The sequence below is a fragment of the Trematomus bernacchii genome, unplaced genomic scaffold (assembly GCF_902827165.1).
Source record: "Trematomus bernacchii unplaced genomic scaffold, fTreBer1.1, whole genome shotgun sequence".
NCBI lineage: Eukaryota > Metazoa > Chordata > Actinopteri > Perciformes > Nototheniidae > Trematomus > Trematomus bernacchii.
Genome location: NW_022987549.1, coordinates 1,321,656 through 1,342,314, shown reverse-complemented (window position 1 = coordinate 1,342,314; position 20,659 = coordinate 1,321,656). Strand labels below are relative to the sequence as shown.

Genomic DNA, 20,659 nt, shown 5'->3' with positions numbered 1-20,659 from the left:
TGTAGTGTCTCTACTTTAAAGAGTCCTCTCCTGCTGATGTTCAGGTGTATATCAGTATGTAGTGTCTATACTTTAAAGAGTCCTCTCCTGCTGATGTTCAGGTGTATATCAGTATGTAGTGTCTATACTTTAAAGAGTCCTCTCCTGCTGATGTTCAGGTGTATATCAGTATGTAGTGTCTCTACTTTAAAGAGTCCTCTCCTGCTGATGTTCAGGTGTATATCAGTATGTAGTGTCTCTACTTTAAAGAGTCCTCTCCTGCTGATGTTCAGGTGTATATCAGTATGTAGTGTCTCTACTTTAAAGAGTCCTCTCCTCCTGATGTTCAGGTGTATATCAGTATGTAGTGTCTCTACTTTAAAGAGTCCTCTCCTGCTGATGTTCAGGTGTATATCAGTATGTAGTGTCTCTACTTTAAAGAGTCCTCTCCTGCTGATGTTCAGGTGTATATCAGTATGAAGTGTCTCTACTTTAAAGAGTCCTCTCCTCCTGATGTTCAGGTGTATATCAGTATGTAGTGTCTCTACTTTAAAGAGTCCTCTCCTGCTGATGTTCAGGTGTATATCAGTATTTAGTGTCTCTACTTTAAAGAGTCCTCTCCTACTGATGTTCAGGTGTATGTCAGTATGTAGTGTCTCTACTTTAAAGAGTCCTCTCCTGCTGATGTCCAGGTGTATTTCAGTATGTAGTGTCTCTACTTTAAAGAGTCCTCTCCTGCTGATGTTCAGGTGTATATCAGTATGAAGTGTCTCTACTTTAAAGAGTCCTCTCCTGCTGATGTTCAGGTGTATATCAGTATGTAGTGCCTCTACTTTAAGAGTCCTCTCCTGCTGATGTTCAGGTGTATATCAGTATGTAGTGTCTCTACTTTAAAGAGTCCTCTCCTGCTGATGTTCAGGTGTATATCAGTATAGTGTCTCTACTTTAAAGAGTCCTCTCCTGCTGATGTTCAGGTGTATATCAGTATGAAGTGTCTCTACTTTAAAGAGTCCTCTCCTGCTGATGTTCAGGTGTATATCAGTATGTAGTGCCTCTACTTTAAAGAGTCCTCTCCTGCTGATGTTCAGGTGTATATCAGTATGTCGTGTCTCTACTTTAAAGAGTCCTCTCCTGCTGATGTTCAGGTGTATATCAGTATGTAGTGTCTCTACTTTAAAGAGTCCTCTCCTGCTGATGTTCAGGTGTATATCAGTATGTAGTGTCTCTACTTTAAAGAGTCCTCTCCTGCTGATGTTCAGGTGTATATCAGTATGTAGTGTCTCTACTTTAAAGAGTCCTCTCCTGCTGATGTTCAGGTGTATATCAGTATGTAGTGTCTCTACTTTAAAGAGTCCTCTCCTGCTGATGTTCAGGTGTATATCAGTATGTAGTGTCTCTACTTTAAAGAGTCCTCTCCTGCTGATGTTCAGGTGTATATCAGTATGTAGTGTCTCTACTTTAAAGAGTCCTCTCCTGCTGATATTCTGGTGTATATCAGTATGTAGTGTCTCTACTTTAAAGAGTCTAAAAATGTTCTTAACCTTTGTCCTAAAACTTTTTTCTTAGCAGTGACAGATGAGAAATATGTGCGTATATTTTACAAGTCAAAAATTACTTAACCCGCCTTACATGACTCACAGAGGATACTTAAATAGTTATGAATGGAGCCTGACAAAGGCGGCAAAGAGTCTGTGTGTGTGTGTGTGTTTGTGTGTGTGTGTGTGTGCGCGTGCGTGTGTGTGTGCGCGTGCGTGTGTGTGTAACGAGAGCGTAGCATGGGTGCAGCACAGCTTTTTGATGAGTCACGCGACACTGTGTGTGAGTAACAAACCAGCTATGCCATTCCTAAAGTTTGAGACTCCCATTGAATAACCCTCAGCCCGCCCTGAGGAGGAAGAGGAGGAGGAAGAGGAGGAGGAGGAGGAGGAGGAAGAGGAGGAGGAGGAGGGTGGAGTCCGTCTGTTGATAGGTGTGGTTGGCGTGGCAGAGAATATAGAAAATAGCAGGATGTAGAATTAGGGCGAGGGTAACTAACAGGTCAGAGTTAAAGGGGAACACGAAGGAGTGGTGATGTAATCGAGTACATTTTGAGGTACTTGTATGAGTATTTTTCATTTTACTCTACTTTATACTTCTAATCCACTACATTTCAGAGGCCAATGTCGTACTATGTGTGTGAGACTACTGTCCATAACATATATAACTACTTTTTGTAATGAAGTACTATGCTTAAGTACATTTTGAGTTACTTGACTATTAGTAGCTGTATACTTCTACTCCACTACATTTTAAAAGCCAGTACTTGTATTGAGTATTTTTGATTTGATTCGACTGTATAGTTCTAATCTACTACATTTCACAAGCTAATGTTGTACCTGGTGTGTAAAAGTACTGTCCATGAGAAGATATAACTCGTTTTTGTAATGAAGTACTTGGCTTAAGTACATTTTGAGTTACTTGACTATTAGTAGCTGTATACTTCTACACATTTTCTGATTAAAAACTCAGACAAGGCGCTTTGTTTTGTGACCGCAAAGAGAAAGTACCAGAGTTTACGGGACAGGTCGATAAACCACAGTAACCCCGCGCTGACCACAGCTTGCAGAGGAAAGTACCGACAACACAAAACAAAAAGTGGACGAAGGAAGGTCAGAAAAGATAAGATAAGGGTGTTTTTATATTTGAAAAAGTACTATCAACCTCGTGCATGTATGTGAGAAAAGGTAACCCAAGATAAAAAGGTAAAGATTGAAACAAAAAGACCCTGTTTGTTAGTGATTGGAGGAAGTATTCTGATCTTTCACTTCAGTAGAAATAGCAATACTACATTGTAAAAACACTCAGTTACAAGTAACAGCATGATATCAGAAAATATGCATTCAAATACCAAAAGTATGTATTATGCCGTATCCATCACACATTAAAAACGTGTTTTAAGTGATGCTCCGGTGCTCTGACATTTACAGAGCAGACCAGATGCACAGCAAGTCATTATGTGTGTGTTTTCTAAAGATATTAACTCCAATAATTCTTAAACACACTTCAATTCACCGCTTTTATTCGGACACCTTTGTCAAACATTTTAAAAAGAATTACTCTAGCGTGACGAGACAGATAATCACACTAAAGTCTATACAGCACGTTAAGTGTGTGTGTGTGTGTGTGTGCGTGTGTGTGTGTGTGTGTGTGTGTGTGTGTGTGTGTGTGGAAGTCATAAAGACACACTCCTCCACTGTGTGTGATTTCAGTGTGGGGGGGGGCACTGCTTACACTTATTTAGACCCTTTTTTTTACTTCTACAGACACTGCTTTTGAAGACCCCGTTTCACACACACACACACACACACACACACACACACACACACACACACACACACACACACACACACACACACACACACACACACACACACACACACACACACACACACACACACACACACACACACACACACACATTGAAAAAGAGACTGCCCTCACTCCTTCTCTCCTCCCTCTTCCCTCCCCTGGTTTTCTGAATGGATGTCCTCTCTCTAACCTCATAGCGAGCGCTGTAACAGGACACTGCTAAGCTCAGCCCCCTCTTTAACAGCCACACTATAAGAGAGTCCTCCTCAGAGTGTGTGTGAGAGTGTCAGTCTAGGGGGGGCGAGAGAGAGGGAGAGAGAGGGAGGGAGGCTGCTGTGAAACATGTGATAGCGCAACCTTTGGCGAGGCTTATAGGGAGTTTAACGGCTGGAGCGTCTCTGGGAAACCACCTTTACCCCAGAGGGAGAGTGTGTGTGTGTGTGTGTGTGTGTGTGTGTGTGTGTGTGTGTGTGTGTGTGTGTGTGTGTGTGTGTGTGTGTGTGTGTGGTGTGTGTGTGTGTGTGTGTGTGTGTGTGTGTGTTGTGTGCTGTCACTTTAAGCCTGTTACTGATTACACTCAGAAGAATGCAACGGGAGGAGGACAAGAGATGTAAAAATCTTTTTAAGAGTTTTGTGAGAAGTCGTTACCCAACAGACTCTTTATTTCTCTCTCTCTCTCTCTGTTGGAACAAAAGTGACCAGAACTGAACGGAGGACACACTTAAAAGAAAAGACAGAAAAACTGAGGAAAGGAAGAAGAAGAAGAAGAAGAAGAAGAAGAAGGGGGGGGTTCCCTCATTCCAAGCTCAGCGCCGGGAGGAAACTCTCACCCAGACGGGTAAGTGAAAAAAGACTTTGAAAATGCTGGCAGAAAGTGGAGCTGCTGCTGCTGCTGATGGATATCATATGTTACAAGTTAGGGTTGAGAAACTGCTCCCAGATCCATAATAGGCCGAGCAGCAAGCAGCACTGTGAGAAGAGGGGGTACAGAAACCCCGGTAACAGGGGGGGTGGGGGGGGGGGGGGGGTGGGGGGCATTCACTGCTAAAAACGTTCTATTTAAAAAGTGTGAGAAATGGAAATAGAGGAAGTCATGTGACACGTTATTCAAGAAGCCGGTAAATGATCAGGATCGGCTCGTCAGGTCTGAATGTTGATTACATGTGGATATCTTTATGTGAGGCGCACACACACTGAAAAACTGACTTTAATTGAATGTATGTCATTAATATTAAGTCCACGTACAGGTTAAAACTTAAACTTAATATTAGTGCTTTCAATTAACCAAATGATGTGATGTAATCTATTTAATTAAAGTCAACATTTCCGTTTTTTCAGTGCACGTGATAAAAATAGGTCTTTGTGGTTAATGGACTTTTTCTGTACACTTCCTCTCTGCTTCCTCCAGAAGGCATGAATGAAGTGAGTGTGTGTGTGTGTGTGTGTGTGTGTGTGTGTGTGTGTGCGTGCGTGCATGTGTGTGTGTGTGTGTGGGTGTGTAGAGGGGGGCTTGATCATACAGCGGACAGTGCAGTGTGGCTTCTTTATGAATGGACATGGCATGTGATTGGCTGAGAGGAGAAAGTGACGAACTGGATTTGATGTCTCCGGGTTACCACCTCCTTTTAAACGCTGCCGTGTGTGTGTGTGTGTGTGTGTGTGTGTGTGTGTGTGTGTGTGTGTGTGTGTGTGTGTGTGTGTGTGTGTGTCGGGGGGGGGAAATGTGACACTGAGAGAGACAGTGTTTGAGAGGTTTGTGTGAATCAGTGCTCGTGGTTCTGGGGTTACATGTGTTTGTGTAAGGAGGTTTAGTCACCAGTCGAACATACAGTGGGGTGTGTGTGTGTGTGTGTGAACCTGTGAGTGTGTGTGTGTGAACCTGTGAGTGTGTGAGTGTGTGTGTCTTAAGCACTTTTAAGAGCCATGGCCCTCTGCCCAGCTGTTGTTCTTCCAAAGATCTCCCACTCTGTGTGACTCAGACGCATCATTACTCTTACTCACTCGTAACGTAATGAGAGGGCAGGGCTCCACCGTTAATACGTAATAATAACAATAATAATAACAATAATAATAACGCTGCTTCTGCTTGTGAAATCACTCGGATAAACTCCCGGGATTTATTCCTCCTGCCTGCGTGCGCTAACGTTTACTGGATTTACGTAAAACTACTTAAACTGAAAGATAGCAGAAGTGATGGTAAACATGTGTGGATCTCTTCAACATGTGTCATTTTTTTTAACGAACCCTATTAGGAAGATTTTCTTTTAATGTGGCACATTTACACAATTTGCACACACTCATTGATTAGGGGTGTGTCTGTAGCAACACATCATATACACACTCTTTGTTTTACTGCAACCATCGCCTCTCCTTAACTTCTAACACAGATTACTGCAGTTCCTTTACTTCACTCTGCAGTTTATGGCACCAGGAAATGTGAATATATGTGAGAAATAGGGGGGAGTGATAAGAAGTCAGCCGTAAATGCTGGAGCGCACGGATCTATCGGAGTTTATCAAAGCAGTGTTTCCGGTGTGTGTGTGTGTGTGTGTCAGTCTGTGTGTGTGTGTGTGATAGCGGGGGTTTTGGCGGTGAGATGCATCGCAGTTATCTTGATGAGGAGAGATTAAATTCCCCGGGTGGAGATTAGCGTGGAATCTGCCCTCTGCCTTATCTCTGAACTCTGAACTCTGGCCTGAGTTGGCAGGAAGCAGAGCGCCAAACTGGGGCAAATAGAGCATGTGTGGAAAGTCACAATATATATAGTTTACATCGTACATTTTTAGGTGATTATCTTAGAATACAGGATCAAAGGGGCAGCTGAGCAAAGCGCTGAACTGGGGCAAATACAGCATGTGTGAAAAGTCACAATATATAGTTTAAATCGTACATTCAAGCATGTGTGAAACGTCACAATATATAGTTTAAATCGTACATTCAAGCATGTGTGAAACGTCACAATATATAGTTTAATTTGTACATTTTTAGGTGATTATCTTAGAAAACAGGACCAAAAAGTGAAATGCATTCATAGAGAATAATTCAGGTATCTGTAAAAAGTTAATAAGATACGTTTGATTTTATTTCCTTGAGTTATTTCCCAGTCAAAACAAAGTATACATTATTTTTAAGTTTTGTGACGATCGCTCCATATTATAAAGAAATCAAATCGTTTTAAATCGAACGTTTTTAGGTGATTATCAGAGAAAACAGGAACAAAAGGAGAAATGCATTCATTTAGAATAATTCAGGTTCATGCAATTCATGCAAGATAACTTAAAAAAGTGAATAAGATAAGTTTGATAAGCTGAAAGTAAGTCAAAAGTAGACCTTATTCTAACTAGGATGGACATTTTTCATTTTCTAGATAATCACTAATGGAAATGACTGTAAATTGTCGCTTATTACATCAAAAGGTCACTTATCTGCTGTTTGAATGTGCTGTTAGTGTCTGGAGGTGTTTGGTGTTGAGGACAGAAGTACCAAACGTCCACGAGTCTTTGTGAATCAGTGAAATCATTGAAGTATGGCGTCTGCAGGTGATTCAGTGAGGCTGTAAGTCACTAATGGCAGGGGTTAGTCAGAGGCACATTCTTTACTGTAACACACACACACACACACACCTAAGACATTGTGACATACCGTAGTTATTCCTCACAGTTATGCAACTAACACTTTAGCGATGTTAACCACCGCTTCGACTCATTCCTTCTCTTGTTGTCCCGACTCTTTGTTTACACAGCAACACGTCGTTCTCTCAGCGCTGTCGTTCGGCGGCACATCACACAGTTAAGAGCATAACTCAGACGTCACGGGGACTAAATGCAGTTTGGTTAGTGTGTGTACAACACAAGAATCCCGTTACAGCGTCTGTCAGTGTGTGTGTGTGTGTGTGTGTGTGTGTGTGTGTGACGTGTGTGTGTGTGTGTGTACTCAAGAACATTCGTTCCAACGGTGAACTAACCACACACACCTGGTCTGTTTCCTCCTCTGCACATATATGGGCAAAGCTTCCCCCTACCTGGGCCCCACTCTGAATTCCAATAAGCGGCAGTGTGTGTGTGTGTGTGTGTGTGTGTGTGTGTGTGTGTGTGTGTGTGTGTGTGTGTGTGTGTGTGTTGTACAGACGGACGCACGTCATGGAAAAGCAGGATCAATGGGCAAGGCGCAGAGCTGCGTATTTAAGGTGTTCCTTTTGTTTTCCAAAGGTAATCAGTGAACACGGTGACTCAGTGATCATTCAGAGAGTAAATGTACCTCTTATTATAACACAAGGTGAAAGTGACACTAATGTAGAAACCCCTCCCTCTCTTTCTGTGGATCAGGGAATAGATTATTCCATCCAGGATCAAGTCTCTGATTCAAAGAAGACACTATAGGGGTTTTATAGTTTCAACAGCAGCCATTATAACTATTAAAACGTCCTAACATGAAGCCATTACAAGGAAACGGCTTAAACTGGACATCCAATGATGACTGGTACGATATTATATATGAAAAATGTGTATTATGTATATTATAGAATCTTCAGGAGAATACATTTGAAGAAAAAGGGGAAGCGATATATTTCCCACAGAAGGCCTTTCTTAGCTTGTGACTCCCAATAAATGATTTTATAAAACGTCCTTTACGCGAAGCCATTACAAGGAAACGGCTTAAACTCAACATCATATCAGTATATGCATGGTACGATATTATATATGAAATATTCTTATAAGAGTCTTCAAGAGAATACATCTGAAAAAGTGGAAGCGCTTTATTTCCCAGCGATAGCTTACAGCTTTAATCTGCTTCTGTATACTCCCCGCTGTATTTTCTTTCTCTCTAAATATAAAACACACCTTGTCTGGTTTTCTCTAATAATTAAAGTGACCATTCAACATGTAGAGTAAAAACAGTTTTACTAGCAACATGTGCTGTATTCTAATAACTTATTCTTAATATAAGGCAAATAGCTGTTGAATTATTAGGTGAGTTCTCTGAAGTACTAAATAGTGTTTCACCGGAAACATGACGTATGGACTGGCTATGATCCTGGAACAAACTAAAAAGATGGATCATTGCGTAAATCGAACTTATGACAATTGTGCAAACTTTGAAGAGGCCCTATTCGACTTTTTGGGGTTTTCCAGATTAAGTAGAGGCACACAATGATATTATGAATCAGAATAGGGCCCCTTTAATGCCGTGACCCCCTAGAAATGATAGTATTGCGACGCAGGAAAGCTCCTAAATTGACTTTAAAGCATCAGACACTTTTCTTCTGATATGCATTTCCCTGTTTCCCCTTTATTCTGTCTCCTCCTTTTCTTTGCGCTGTGCAACTCGCCAGGCCTTCATAAAGCAGCGAGAGAAAGGGAGTTTGCTTTCTTCGGTCTTTCTGCCAGCTCTTTCCCATCAGTCCAGCCCCCTGGACGAGCCTGAAGACACCCCTCTTTCCCCCTCTTTTCTCCCTCTTCAGGCCTGGTTTTTGGGGGTTAGGGTACACAAGGCTCTTTGGTCTGGATCCACCTCTCATGACAGCACAATCAGAATCAGAGGTTAAACACGTACGAGGAATTTGACTTGGAGTCGTGGTGCGTACATGAAAGTAAAACTGAAATGAAAAACACAGATAGAGAACTATTTGAAGAATATAATACAATAGTATTTACATTGAACTAGAATGGAATACAATATGTGCAGTAATACAAAACACAGATATTGTGTATATTGTACATGTACAGTAGCAGTCTGTCTTTTGGGAGGACTTTCTGGGACTGTGGACGGGGAACAGAGGTGGAAAGAAAGACCCTCCATTTCTCCACAGAATCAGAGCTTTTTGGCGTCCTCTCTTGGGATTGGACGCTCTCATTCTCCCGTCAAAACCAATCAGAGTCTCAGGCAGAGAGCTGATATCTGATTGGCTGCCGGCCTCATGGAGCGACGGCTTAATTGGCAGCGAACTGTTACAATATTATATCTTAAATCCTTGTTATATATAAGAGAGGCTTCAGGAGAATACATTCAAGCTTGAATATGCTTTTGTATATTCCCTGCTGTATTTCCTTTCTCTCAAAATAGAAAGCACGCCCTTGTCTTGTCTTCTTTTCTGCTTTTTCGTACCTTTTTCACGTTACATTACATTACATGACATGTCACTTGTTAGACGCTTTTATCCAAAGCGACTTACATACTCAATACCATGGGCAATCCCCACAGGAGCAATTTGGGGTGAAGTGTCTCAGGGACACAACGACATGCTGACTGCAGTGGGGTTTGAACCTGTGACCCCCTGATCCCAACACCAACGCACAACCCACTGCACCACACGCCTCCCGTTACGGTTCAAACTGATGACCTTGTATACAGTGGATTGAATCTCTCTCAGTCTGTGAAAGCTCACTGATTGGTGCAATTGTCTCTTTTTATTTCATGAATCCAACACATTTAATGAGACTGTGTGGAAATAATCTAATATTCCTACATACCATCAGAATTACGTGTTAACAATGCTTTTTGTTGCTATTTTTAATACTATTTTCACAAGAATTGACGCCTTTTAGTCGCTTAGTTGACTAATTGTTCATTTTTTACCACTACATTTTTCGTCTTTTCACTCTGAATGATTTATTTTAAAGTAACTTATAAGCACATCTTTGATGAACACGAGAAAAAGACAACAACAACTTGTATATTAGCATGTTTGTATATGGAGGAAGGTCAGTTTTACGTATCTGTCGCTTACATCAATTAATCAATCAGTGGAGAAAACTGTTTGAGTTTTAGTTTACTAAGAATTGCTTTAATTTTCACTAGAATTCTCATAATTACGTGTCTAAAGGTTGCTCTTCCTACTGCAAAAAGAAGACCTTAACCTCCGTGGTGACAGTCTCAAGGTCCTCAGCTGAGTCTTTCAGGGAGACAACGTGAGGAGGAAATGTGATCGAGTTGTGAAAGGCGTTTTATAAAGATCCAATTTTCTCCGAGAATGTATTTTCGTATCTAATTTCCGTCATTCAAAATAGACACGACTACATTTCCACATTTCATTTGGAAGGATAAGTGTAGATGAACAGTGGGGGGACGTTAAAGATGGAGTGAGGCACATTGTGTCCTACACACACACACACACACACACACACACACACACACAGATGGAATGCATCCACACCCACCCACACATACTTGAGTAACACACATACACCCAAGAACTGTCGCTTACTGCAGAAGTGCAACACACACACATACATACACATACACACACACACACACACTTGTACAGTGGTCACCCCCTACTTTGAGGCTAAGGCAGGGTAATGATTCAGTTCCTCTTTGCTTCCCTCAGAATGTGTGTGTCTGTGCGTGTGTGTGTGTGTGTGTGTGTGTGTGTGTGTGTGTGTGTGTGCGTGTGAATGTGAATGTGGATGTGAATGTGGATGTGGTCCGGCACAGTCATCTTCCAGGCAGCTCGGAGGAAAGCCACATCAACTGCCATGCACCAAACTCTAGGAATAGACATAGAATGGCACGCCTTGCCTCACCCGGCCAAACCCCTCCTAAACTCCCAAATGCATTCATTCATTCATTCATACATTCATTCATAGTGTTTGGTGTTGCAGGACTTACATGCTTTCACTCATTTAACCCTCCCTGAATAGTCTCCAGTGACGGGACACGATGTTGAAATCCATCCGTCCGTTAATGAAATATATAGCGGTGATGAACTCATAAACCGAGACATTGTAATAAAACTGTCTCGACTGAATTCATAATGACAAAGCATTTACTGACTCGATGTAGAAATTCATTGTCTTTCAGTCAGATATCACCGTGATGAAATCAAACTGAGATATGGTTACACACAATCATGACGACTAAATTGATAAAACAAAACGAATCTTAAACTGACCTGAAATATTTTTTAAGAAATATCATTCGAATATTGCAGTTTTCTCTTTTCATTTTGCACAAAAAAGAGTCAGTATTTCTCATTATTTAAGTATTATACATATTTATAACATATCAAATTGTCATATAACAGAGATTAGGATAGAATATTAGGCGATATCGCTGAGTCTTACCCCTTATTGTACATTTAAAAGGCTTTCTTTACCATGTTCACGTTTGTTGTTTTACATAAAACAAACACTTTCTAAAACAAAGTCGTTTTCATTGTTCAAGTATGACATGTATTTATAGCACATGTAGTGTCTTCCAGATATGAAATAATAGAAACTGGGCCATATCGCCCAGCCTTTCCCCATTTTTTACAACTAAAATACAATTTTTATCATGTTTTGCGATCATTTCGTACTCATCCCAAAGACGTTTGTAACCAAAGTCCATATTACTTTGCATTCGATGCGGAGATCAGGTTGTGGGATGTGTTGAACAACGAGAAAATGGCCAATGGTACCACATTGAACCTCCTTAAGAAGTCTCTGCTCCCATCAATAATGTATATGTTATTCCTCAAACACTGCACGATTCATTCTGCTATGAGCTATCACTTTATTGAAGCACCCTGGTTTTCAGCTGTGAGAGTTTTCTCTTCCTCCTCCTCTGATTCTGTCCTGCTTGCATGGCCTCTTCGGTGATTCCTTTACGTACGTTTGACTCCCTGCCCAGCGGCATCACCAAAGCATGGAAAAAAGACAGAGATAAGACTCAGAGGAGCTTATCTCCAGTCCTGTGAGCTGACTCTCACTCACTTTCACTCAAAGTGCCGCTAACTGTGTGTAATTAATTTCATTTGCATTTCTGTTAAACTCATGTATTCCCTTTTTATATATGTTTCAGGTTGGCTGGTTCTGCAGAGATGGGTCCAGATAAACATCCATGAGTTCCCAGAGGTATTCCAAAGAAAGGTAAGATATGAATTCATTGATTTCTGCATCAACACACAGCTTTTCCCCCTCTTTCCTCCTGTCATATTCTCTCTGGAAACATTAGTCCCTGCAGCAAAGAACCCACATCCCTTCATACTTCAGGGAGCAAAGACAATCATCTTTCAATCTTACATTCATAGGTAGAATATATCATTGAGCAGTCAAGAAAGATTGCTGATGGGAAAAACGACAAATAACTATCGACTTTATGTAAGAAGTGGAAGTAATCTCCGTGCAACACCTATTGGTTTGTGGACTACAGTTTTAGAGCCGTGAGTTTTGCCTTTTGGGACGTCACCGTCTGGGTTTTTGCAACAAGTAACAGAAACCAGGTCAAACCAAACAGTGTCAAAGGCATTTTAGGGGAAAGAATGTTACAATGAACTTTTATGAACTGAAAACAACACAAAACAAGATCTCAAATGCTGTGGTAGCAAGCTGTCAATAACAACGTGTTCCCATCCTAAAGTGTACCTTGATTTATTCTTCATTTTACTTTAAATGGTAACATAATTTACAAAATGAACATCACACACTGAAAAGACTTAAAACTAGCTTTTAAATCAAGTGAGAAGTGAGGTAATTTCCTCGTAGACTTAATAGATCTCAAATGTTTTGCAATCAGTAGAGACGACAGATAGGTGGATGATAGTAGTAACACAAGACAGGTCAAACCAAATGTCAAATAAGTCTTTTTAGGCGACAACATTTTGAGGAAACACACAAAGAGAAACAGGGAAAAAGCTGTTTTAGCAACCTGTCAATCACAAGGTAGCCTCGCCCTAAAATATACCCTACTTCATCGTCTATTTTACTCTAAATTGGACCATAGGTTACTAAATGAACATCATGCTGTATTGAAGACGACTTAAAATTACAGATTGAGAAAAAAACTCACTCGGAAAATGTTGGTAATAAGTCAAGTGAGAAGAAGCGTCATTTTCTTGTAGATTTCTATATCTTTTGACTTTATTAGCAAGGGTCGCTGGATATTAGAAATAGTGCAAGTTAAGTTGCATTGGCTTCAAAATTCAGACCAAGTAACGCAAATCAAAGTAGTGTGATGTGTCTCATCAAAGAGGTACGACACTATAGCATGTAAAAAGAGAGCAAAGTGTGACAGAAGAACTCAGATAGAAGAAGCATTAATGCTGAAAGAGAGCAGGAATGTGAGGAGGAAAGAGGAAAAGGGTGGAGAGGCGGCGCATTTCCCTTAATAAAACTCAATTGGAGTCAAGTGACCATCAGCTGGTCACATTGTGTTTGATCAATACAGTCATGAGGCCTCAGGTATGCAGACCACAGAGAAGGAGAGGAGATGTTACCCTCCTTCTTTCCTTTCCTTTCCTTACCTCCTCTCCTCTCCTTTCTCTCCTGCAGTCACCTGTACAGGTCGTGATTTATTAGGATTGGGTCAGCGCTCCCATTATGTGTCGGTTTAAGTGCTGGAGCCCGAATGGCTGTCGCGCCTCGGGGCTAATGGGAAAGAATGACAGGAATCTGCGACTGATAACGCCACGCTTTGAGATGTTCGTCAGCGTGTAATCTCCAGTATCCTTCCCCTCCCTCAGGCTGCTTCTCCTCTGCTTTATCTAATCCATAGAGTGGTGCAGGAATGAGTCATATAACCTGAAAATGAGTCACTATTTTAGCACTTCCTGTCACCTCGTCTGGAAGTCAATGGTTCTTTGAATGTGTTTTGGGCTGTTTTGTTGCTAACAAGTGTTTAAATTGTCTAAACGACTTAATGTCATCCCGCCCAACATTAGCCGCCTTTAGCTTAGCGGTGGTGACGTGAAGTCATGTGACCGTGCTGTAGTTCCTTTATAGCCCAACATTAGCCGCCTTTAGCTTAGCGGTGGTGACGTGAAGTCATGTGACCGTGCTGTAGTTCCTTTATAGCCCAACATTAGCCGCCTTTAGCTTAGCGGTGGAGACGTGAAGTCATGTGACCGTGCTGTAGTTCCTTTATAGCCCAACATTAGCCGCCTTTAGCTTAGCGGTGGTGACGTGAAGTCATGTGACCGTGCTGTAGTTCCTTTACAGCCCAACATTAGCCACCGTTAGCTTAGCGGTGGGGACGTGAAGTCATGTGACCCTGCTGTAGTTCCTTTACAGCCCAACATTAGCCGCCTTTAGCTTAGCGGTGGTGACGTGAAGTCATGTGACCGTGCTGTAGTTCCTTTATAGCCCAACATTAGCCACCGTTAGCTTAGCGGTGGAGACGTGAAGTCATGTGACCGTGCTGTAGTTCCTTTACAGCCTTTTCTATGTAAGCTTTTTACTTCAGAAATCATAAAGTGGTGTTAATATGTGGAGGTTATTCTGCTGAACAACACATGAAGGTATCATAAAAGTGTGTTTGCCACAGATTTTATTATTATTATTTACTCCATTTGGCCTTCAAAAATACATCATATGCTTTGAACCAACTCTATCTCTGCACAATCCACTGATTTCTTTCCTCTTCTTCATCATTTTCTCACTTCTTCCTCTCCATATGTTTCTAATGAATCTATTTGTTCTTTCTCCTCAGATGGGAGTCTTCATGTGCGTCACGTCTCGTGTCTCTGTGGCTGCTGTCAGTTGCTCAGTAGGCAGTGTAGATCCTGTGTAGAAATCAGCAGCTACATCTGGCTACTGGGTCTCTGACGGCTCTGCCTACTTCCTGGTCGAGCCATACACGCTCCTCTCTCATTGGCTGGTGGCGCATTCCAACTCCTCTGATTAGCTGTGAAGACAGGAGTGGTGGGGGCTTCATCCTGTGACCCCCACAGACAGGATGTTCTCTGTGTCACAACTCCACAAGGGGCCCTTGTCAAGGCTTTTTGTGGGTTTTCTTTCACTTCTTCCTCTTCCGCCATTCTTTTAAACTCTTCCCCCCTCAAGGTCCTCTTTGTGTGAAATGTCCTAGCAGTCACATCGATTTCAAGAAGTTACTTTGGTGAAAGAGACGCATTTAAGGTGACAATTTAAACTTTTATGTAGAGAAAACATAGATAAAACATAAAATAAATACTGTGTTAGCGACCTGTCAATCACAAGGTAGCCCCGCCTTAAGCATACACTACTTTATTTTACTCTAAATATGACCATAAATCACAAAATGAACGTCATGCTGTATTAAGAAGATTTCAAACTGGATATATAGAACATTAACTTGATAGGAAAATGTGTACTGATGTAATAAATCAAGTGAGAAGTTGGATAATTTTCTCGTGGACTTCTATAGATTTGCTAGATATTACAAAGAATGAAGGTTTGGTTGTATTCTGTTTGCTATTCAGAACATGGAGGTTGAGAAGCATTCACTCATGCATGTTTGAAAGGCCTTCAAGGTGAAAGAAACGACCCTTTGCTTTGTCCTGAACCTGGCATACAATGTAGATTTCTGTGTGGTTTATTTCTACAGCTACATTGTCTGCTGGGTTTCTGGCTAGCAATATATGCAGCAAAAACATAACCATTAATTATAAATAAGAAGGTAAGTATTCATCAGTTCTGTCAATGTGCCTCGACTAACTGACCCTGATGATTCAATAAAAAAAATGTTAAGACCACTGAGTGACTCCTGCTGTCGTTTGTCAGATCACATTTGAAGGGAAAAGAAAATCTGGATTCTGCAGAAAAATCTATTCAGTGTTGCTTTTGTGTCCCGAGAGTTAACGCCGAGGAAGAGATGCCAGGAATATTCCGGCAGCTCAGCACAAAGCCGAGTCCTTGTCTGTCAGGAAGCTGTCACACTGCTGTCAGAGCGACGCCTTATTAGTGGCACAGCACTGTCTCCCTGCAGCACACACACACACACACACACACACACACACACACACACACACACACACACACACACACACACACACACACACACACACACACACACACACACACACACACACACACACACACACACACACACACACACACACACACACACACACACACACACACACAATGCTTTTGACAGACATTCTGCGTCCTATTCTCAGCTGGGAAAGTTGCTTAAAGCCCAAATGCGATATGGAGTAGAAGAATATTTGGTTAAGGAAACACATGTGAAGATATCTGAATAATGTGGGGTAATGTCACGCATTTTAAAAAGTTCTGGACCAGGACTCCAGTTTCTTTATGTATTTAGTGCAATATCCAAAATGCAGTAAGCGCAAGTATGGCAATGGAAAAGTATGTGAAATTCTTTCTTTACTTTACTCTAATAAAAGCAATTAACCGTCATTTGTGTGTCTTTGTTTGATTATTTGGGGTGGATAGGATTGCACAATCAATCAAACTATAAAAATGTATTCATAATAGCAAAATGGATATGTGCAATACCCAAATCGCAGTAAATTCAATATTTGGTTATGGGAAAATACATGAAAATATCTGAATTAAGTTTGTTAACTTCACACACTTTCTGACACTTTAGATGAACTGTAATTTGGTGTGTTTTTGATTGATCGTTTTCGATGATTAGGGCTGCACAATTACCTAAATTGTATTAAAATTGCACAATAGACAATAGAGCAATATCGCTGCAGAAAGCATCATATTTGGAAACACAGGAAAAGTATGTGAAAATACCTGAATCAAGAACGTCACACACCTTCTGATACTACACATAAACTGTCATTTGGGGTGCTTCTGTTTGATAATTTGCAATAATTAGGGCTGCATAATTAATCGAAATGTTATTAAAATTGGAATAAGAACTAGGAAATAATTGGTCGAGGAAAAATATGTGAAAATATTTGAATAAAGTGTGTGTGTGGACTCCGAAATCAACTTTTACATTGTGCAGCCGAAGTAATGGCTTCTTCACACACACACACACACACACACACACACACACACACACACACACACACACACACACACACACACACACACACACACACCACACACACACACACACACACACACACACACACACACACACACACACACACACACACACACACACTCCTACACACACACGCACACACACACGCAGCAGGGAGACTGAGCAGACATGAGTGAAGCCGTGCAGAAGCAGGTGACCTGGCTCTGTAAAGCTATATCAAGGTGTTGCGCCATACAAACACCTGGGGGGAAAAGGACAGGAGTCTCCAGCGAGAGGTGATGGAAGTCAGTGTGTGTCCAGCAGTGAGTCACATGGTGTGTCACATGATGCGTCAGCAGAAAATAGTGTCACTGTTCACAGCTCAGAGCAGAAAGAAAGAGAGGTGAAGCTCCATCACATGGCAGCAGGACTTTGACTTGTACATCCTCCTGGGAACCGAGGACAAAAAGTGTTTTCCAATCTTCTTTATTTTTTATGTCCTACCTATTTAGGGTTAAAAAAACATCTTGCAAATTAGACTTTTTAAAATTGTTTTTCATTTTTAAATGTTAAAGGACGTCAAGACCATTTTAGTTTGAAAAGACAGCCACAATGAACAGATAGACTATGTAACGTATTATGCTTATAGAGTGATATTAATACAAGAATACATTCACCTTTATTTAAAACATGAGTAATTGATCTGAACGTTGCTGTTTATTTGGTCACTAAAAAGACTTTCTATTTTATTTGTATTTACTTGCACATCTCAAAACATTCTCTTGCACCATTTTATTCGTTCTATGTGTTTGATGTCCTAAATATATTCATGTTGCTCTGTTGGAGGAGCCTGGGACTTCAGTTTGTCATTGCCATATCTACACTGTAGCTGCTGAGCACATGATGATACAGCCTTGAAACTTGAATGAGGTTTTGATCGCTGCACAAAAGTGTGTTTCTTTCGAATGTTCCTCCAAAGTTAGAAATGAGGAATAAATCAAATGTCCTCACAGCAAAAAATGCAAAAATAAAATGTAGAATTCACCTGAAGCAACATTGAGTCTCTTGTGGAGTGAAATATTAATATGAAGCTCAGCGCAAGTACAACCAGGAAGACCGTCTTTCCTCATTAATTTACTATGTCTATGTCACTACTCTCTCTCTCCGGGGACCTCCAGGGGACCTTATTTCGGAAAAAGTATGTATTGAAGTCAATAGAGAGAGAGCACCCGGTCCCGCATGCTGGCTCTTACGGAACCGACTCACTCCCCTTGTGTGTATGTGCAGCTCTCAACATGCCCAGACTTGGAGTGATTTTCACCTCTTTTAATACTTTCCGCCTCATTCTGAAAGAAAGAAGTGAAATGTGCCAACGTGACGGCCGTCTTGGTGTGTGGTGCGAGACGGGAGAGGTAGTTCATTGAGCGGTTTCACACAAAAGAAAGTGTTACTTCACAGTTTTACAACATTTAAAAAAAATTTGACTTGCAAATTTATCTTTTAAATTGACAAACATCATGTGTGTAATTCGTGGCACAATTCAAACGGGATCGAAAGATAATCTTTCTCTCTCCATTCCCACCGGAAAGGGAGGGACTTCGCCTCTCTATAAGTAATCGGGGGCGTCACTCCCCAGCTTAACCAATCACTTCGCTCTATTCTCACAAGCCTATCATAGCGCTCTGCTAACCCTTTTTAAATCTGCTCTTCCCTCTGACAGCTGTCATTTCAGGTGACTCTACGCAACCCTCCTCCACCCCTTTTCACCTCCCGTCCCTCTGAATCCAGGGTCAAGCTAAGCCCCTCCCCTTCAGACCGACCCAAACTATCCATTCACCACCACCAGGGTCAAGCTAAGCCCCTCCCCTTCAGACCGACCCCAACCATCCATTCACCACCACCAGGGTCAAGCTAAGCCACTCCCCTTCAGACCGACCCCAACTATCCATTCACCACCACCAGGGTCAAGCTAAGCCCCTCCCCTTCAGACCGAACCCAACTATCCATTCACCACCACCAGGGTCAAGCTAAGCCACTCCCCTTCAGACCGACCCCAACTATCCATTCACCACCACCAGGGTCAAGCTAAGCCCCTTCCCTTCAGACCGAACCCAACTATCCATTCACCACCACCAGGGTGAAGCTAAGCCACTCCCCTTCAGACCGAACCCAACCATCCATTCACCACCACCAGGGTCAAGCTAAGCCCCTCCCCTTCAGACCGACCCAACCATCCATTCACCACCACCAGGGTCAAGCTAAGCCCCTCCCCTTCAGACCGACCCAACTATCCATTCACCACCACCAGGGTCAAGCTAAGCCACTCCCCTTCAGACCGAACCCAACTATCCATTCACCACCACGGTCAAGCTAAGCCCCTCCCCTTCAGACCGACCCAACCATCCATTCACCACCACCAGGGTCTAGACCCCGGGGGGTTTCATCGGATCGGTTCTCCCCTCCCGAATGATACTCCTGCACAACGGGGCCTAATCGCCAAAACTCCATTACATTCATTTGTGTATTCCTGGCAATAAATATGTATTCTTTCATCAACACCGTCTCTCCTGATTGAACTGGTGTTATTCAAGAAATATATTCAAGCATTCAGCTTCTCTCAAAGGGAGAATATTTACTGCTTTTCTCGGGTTGTGCAGAATATATTATTCATCCTGAGGAGAATTAGGGTTTTATGACAGTTTTAGAATAAATACAATTAGATATTTAGAAAGACAAGAGGTAAACATATGCACTAAATAAAATATAATAGAAACATATCTATACAGACAAGAAATGTTTATTAAATAAGGAGTAAAAGATCAAATAAAAAAGATATTCATATAATCATAAGAAGTTAAAATAAAAATGTGCACAGAAAGGATCAAATAGATTACAAATACTTATGAAAACAAAATGTGTTAAACTGGACACATTGTATAATATATAACAACTTGTTGCTTGGACAAAAAAGACATTTGAATACGTCTGAAAATAATCCGTAGTTGCAACTTTAGGTTTGAGGTTTCAGCAATCTTTAAAAAAGAATAACCTTTTTAATAGAAACCTCCCTCTGTGTGTGTACAGCAACATTCACAACATGTGAGCTCTGATCTGCATGTTAGCAGAGCAACAGGAAGGGCAGATTCTACACTTTAAACTCTATATATTCAGAATAAATCCACTTAAATGTACGAACAATTACAGCCACTTCTGGCACACATGTACTGTATGAAGAGAGACTTGATATATAGGAAGCAGTCCTTAGGGTACAAGGTTTTCAATTGTGAAAGAAAACTCAAATGTTTACATATAGAGTGAATGACTCTGCTTTGTATCCGTTCAAGTGGAACCATTTGCATATCAATAAAAGCACTAAACTTCATTGAAATGGTAAATGTTGCCTTTATTTATATATTCCTGTACAGACGTTTAAAATATTATGTAATGCATGTTGTGAAATAGACATTTTCTTAGTAATGAAATTAATTTATATTGACCAAAAGGGGTTTTCAATGGCCAGTGCAGATATGCATTGTGGCAAATGTGTGTGTGTGCGTGTGCGTGTGTGTGTGTGTGTGTGCGTGTGTGTGTGTGTGTGTGTGGGCGCTTTATTGTTGCTTTGATAAGCGGTGAATGACGTGCGTGA

General features: G+C 41.3%; 1 long non-coding RNA gene across 1 annotated transcript in view; it reads left to right on the top strand.

Annotated features, from left to right (window-relative positions):
- LOC117476950 overlaps window positions 1–15,757 on the top strand; it is a 31,591-nt gene extending 15,834 nt beyond the window's left edge. Inside the window, exons 4-6 of the long non-coding RNA XR_004555304.1 lie at window positions 4,023–4,165; window positions 12,109–12,176; window positions 14,734–15,757. This is a non-coding gene — a long non-coding RNA (uncharacterized LOC117476950). The remainder of the gene's footprint in view (window positions 1–4,022; window positions 4,166–12,108; window positions 12,177–14,733) is intronic.
- Window positions 15,758–20,659: the final 4,902 nt, after the last annotated feature.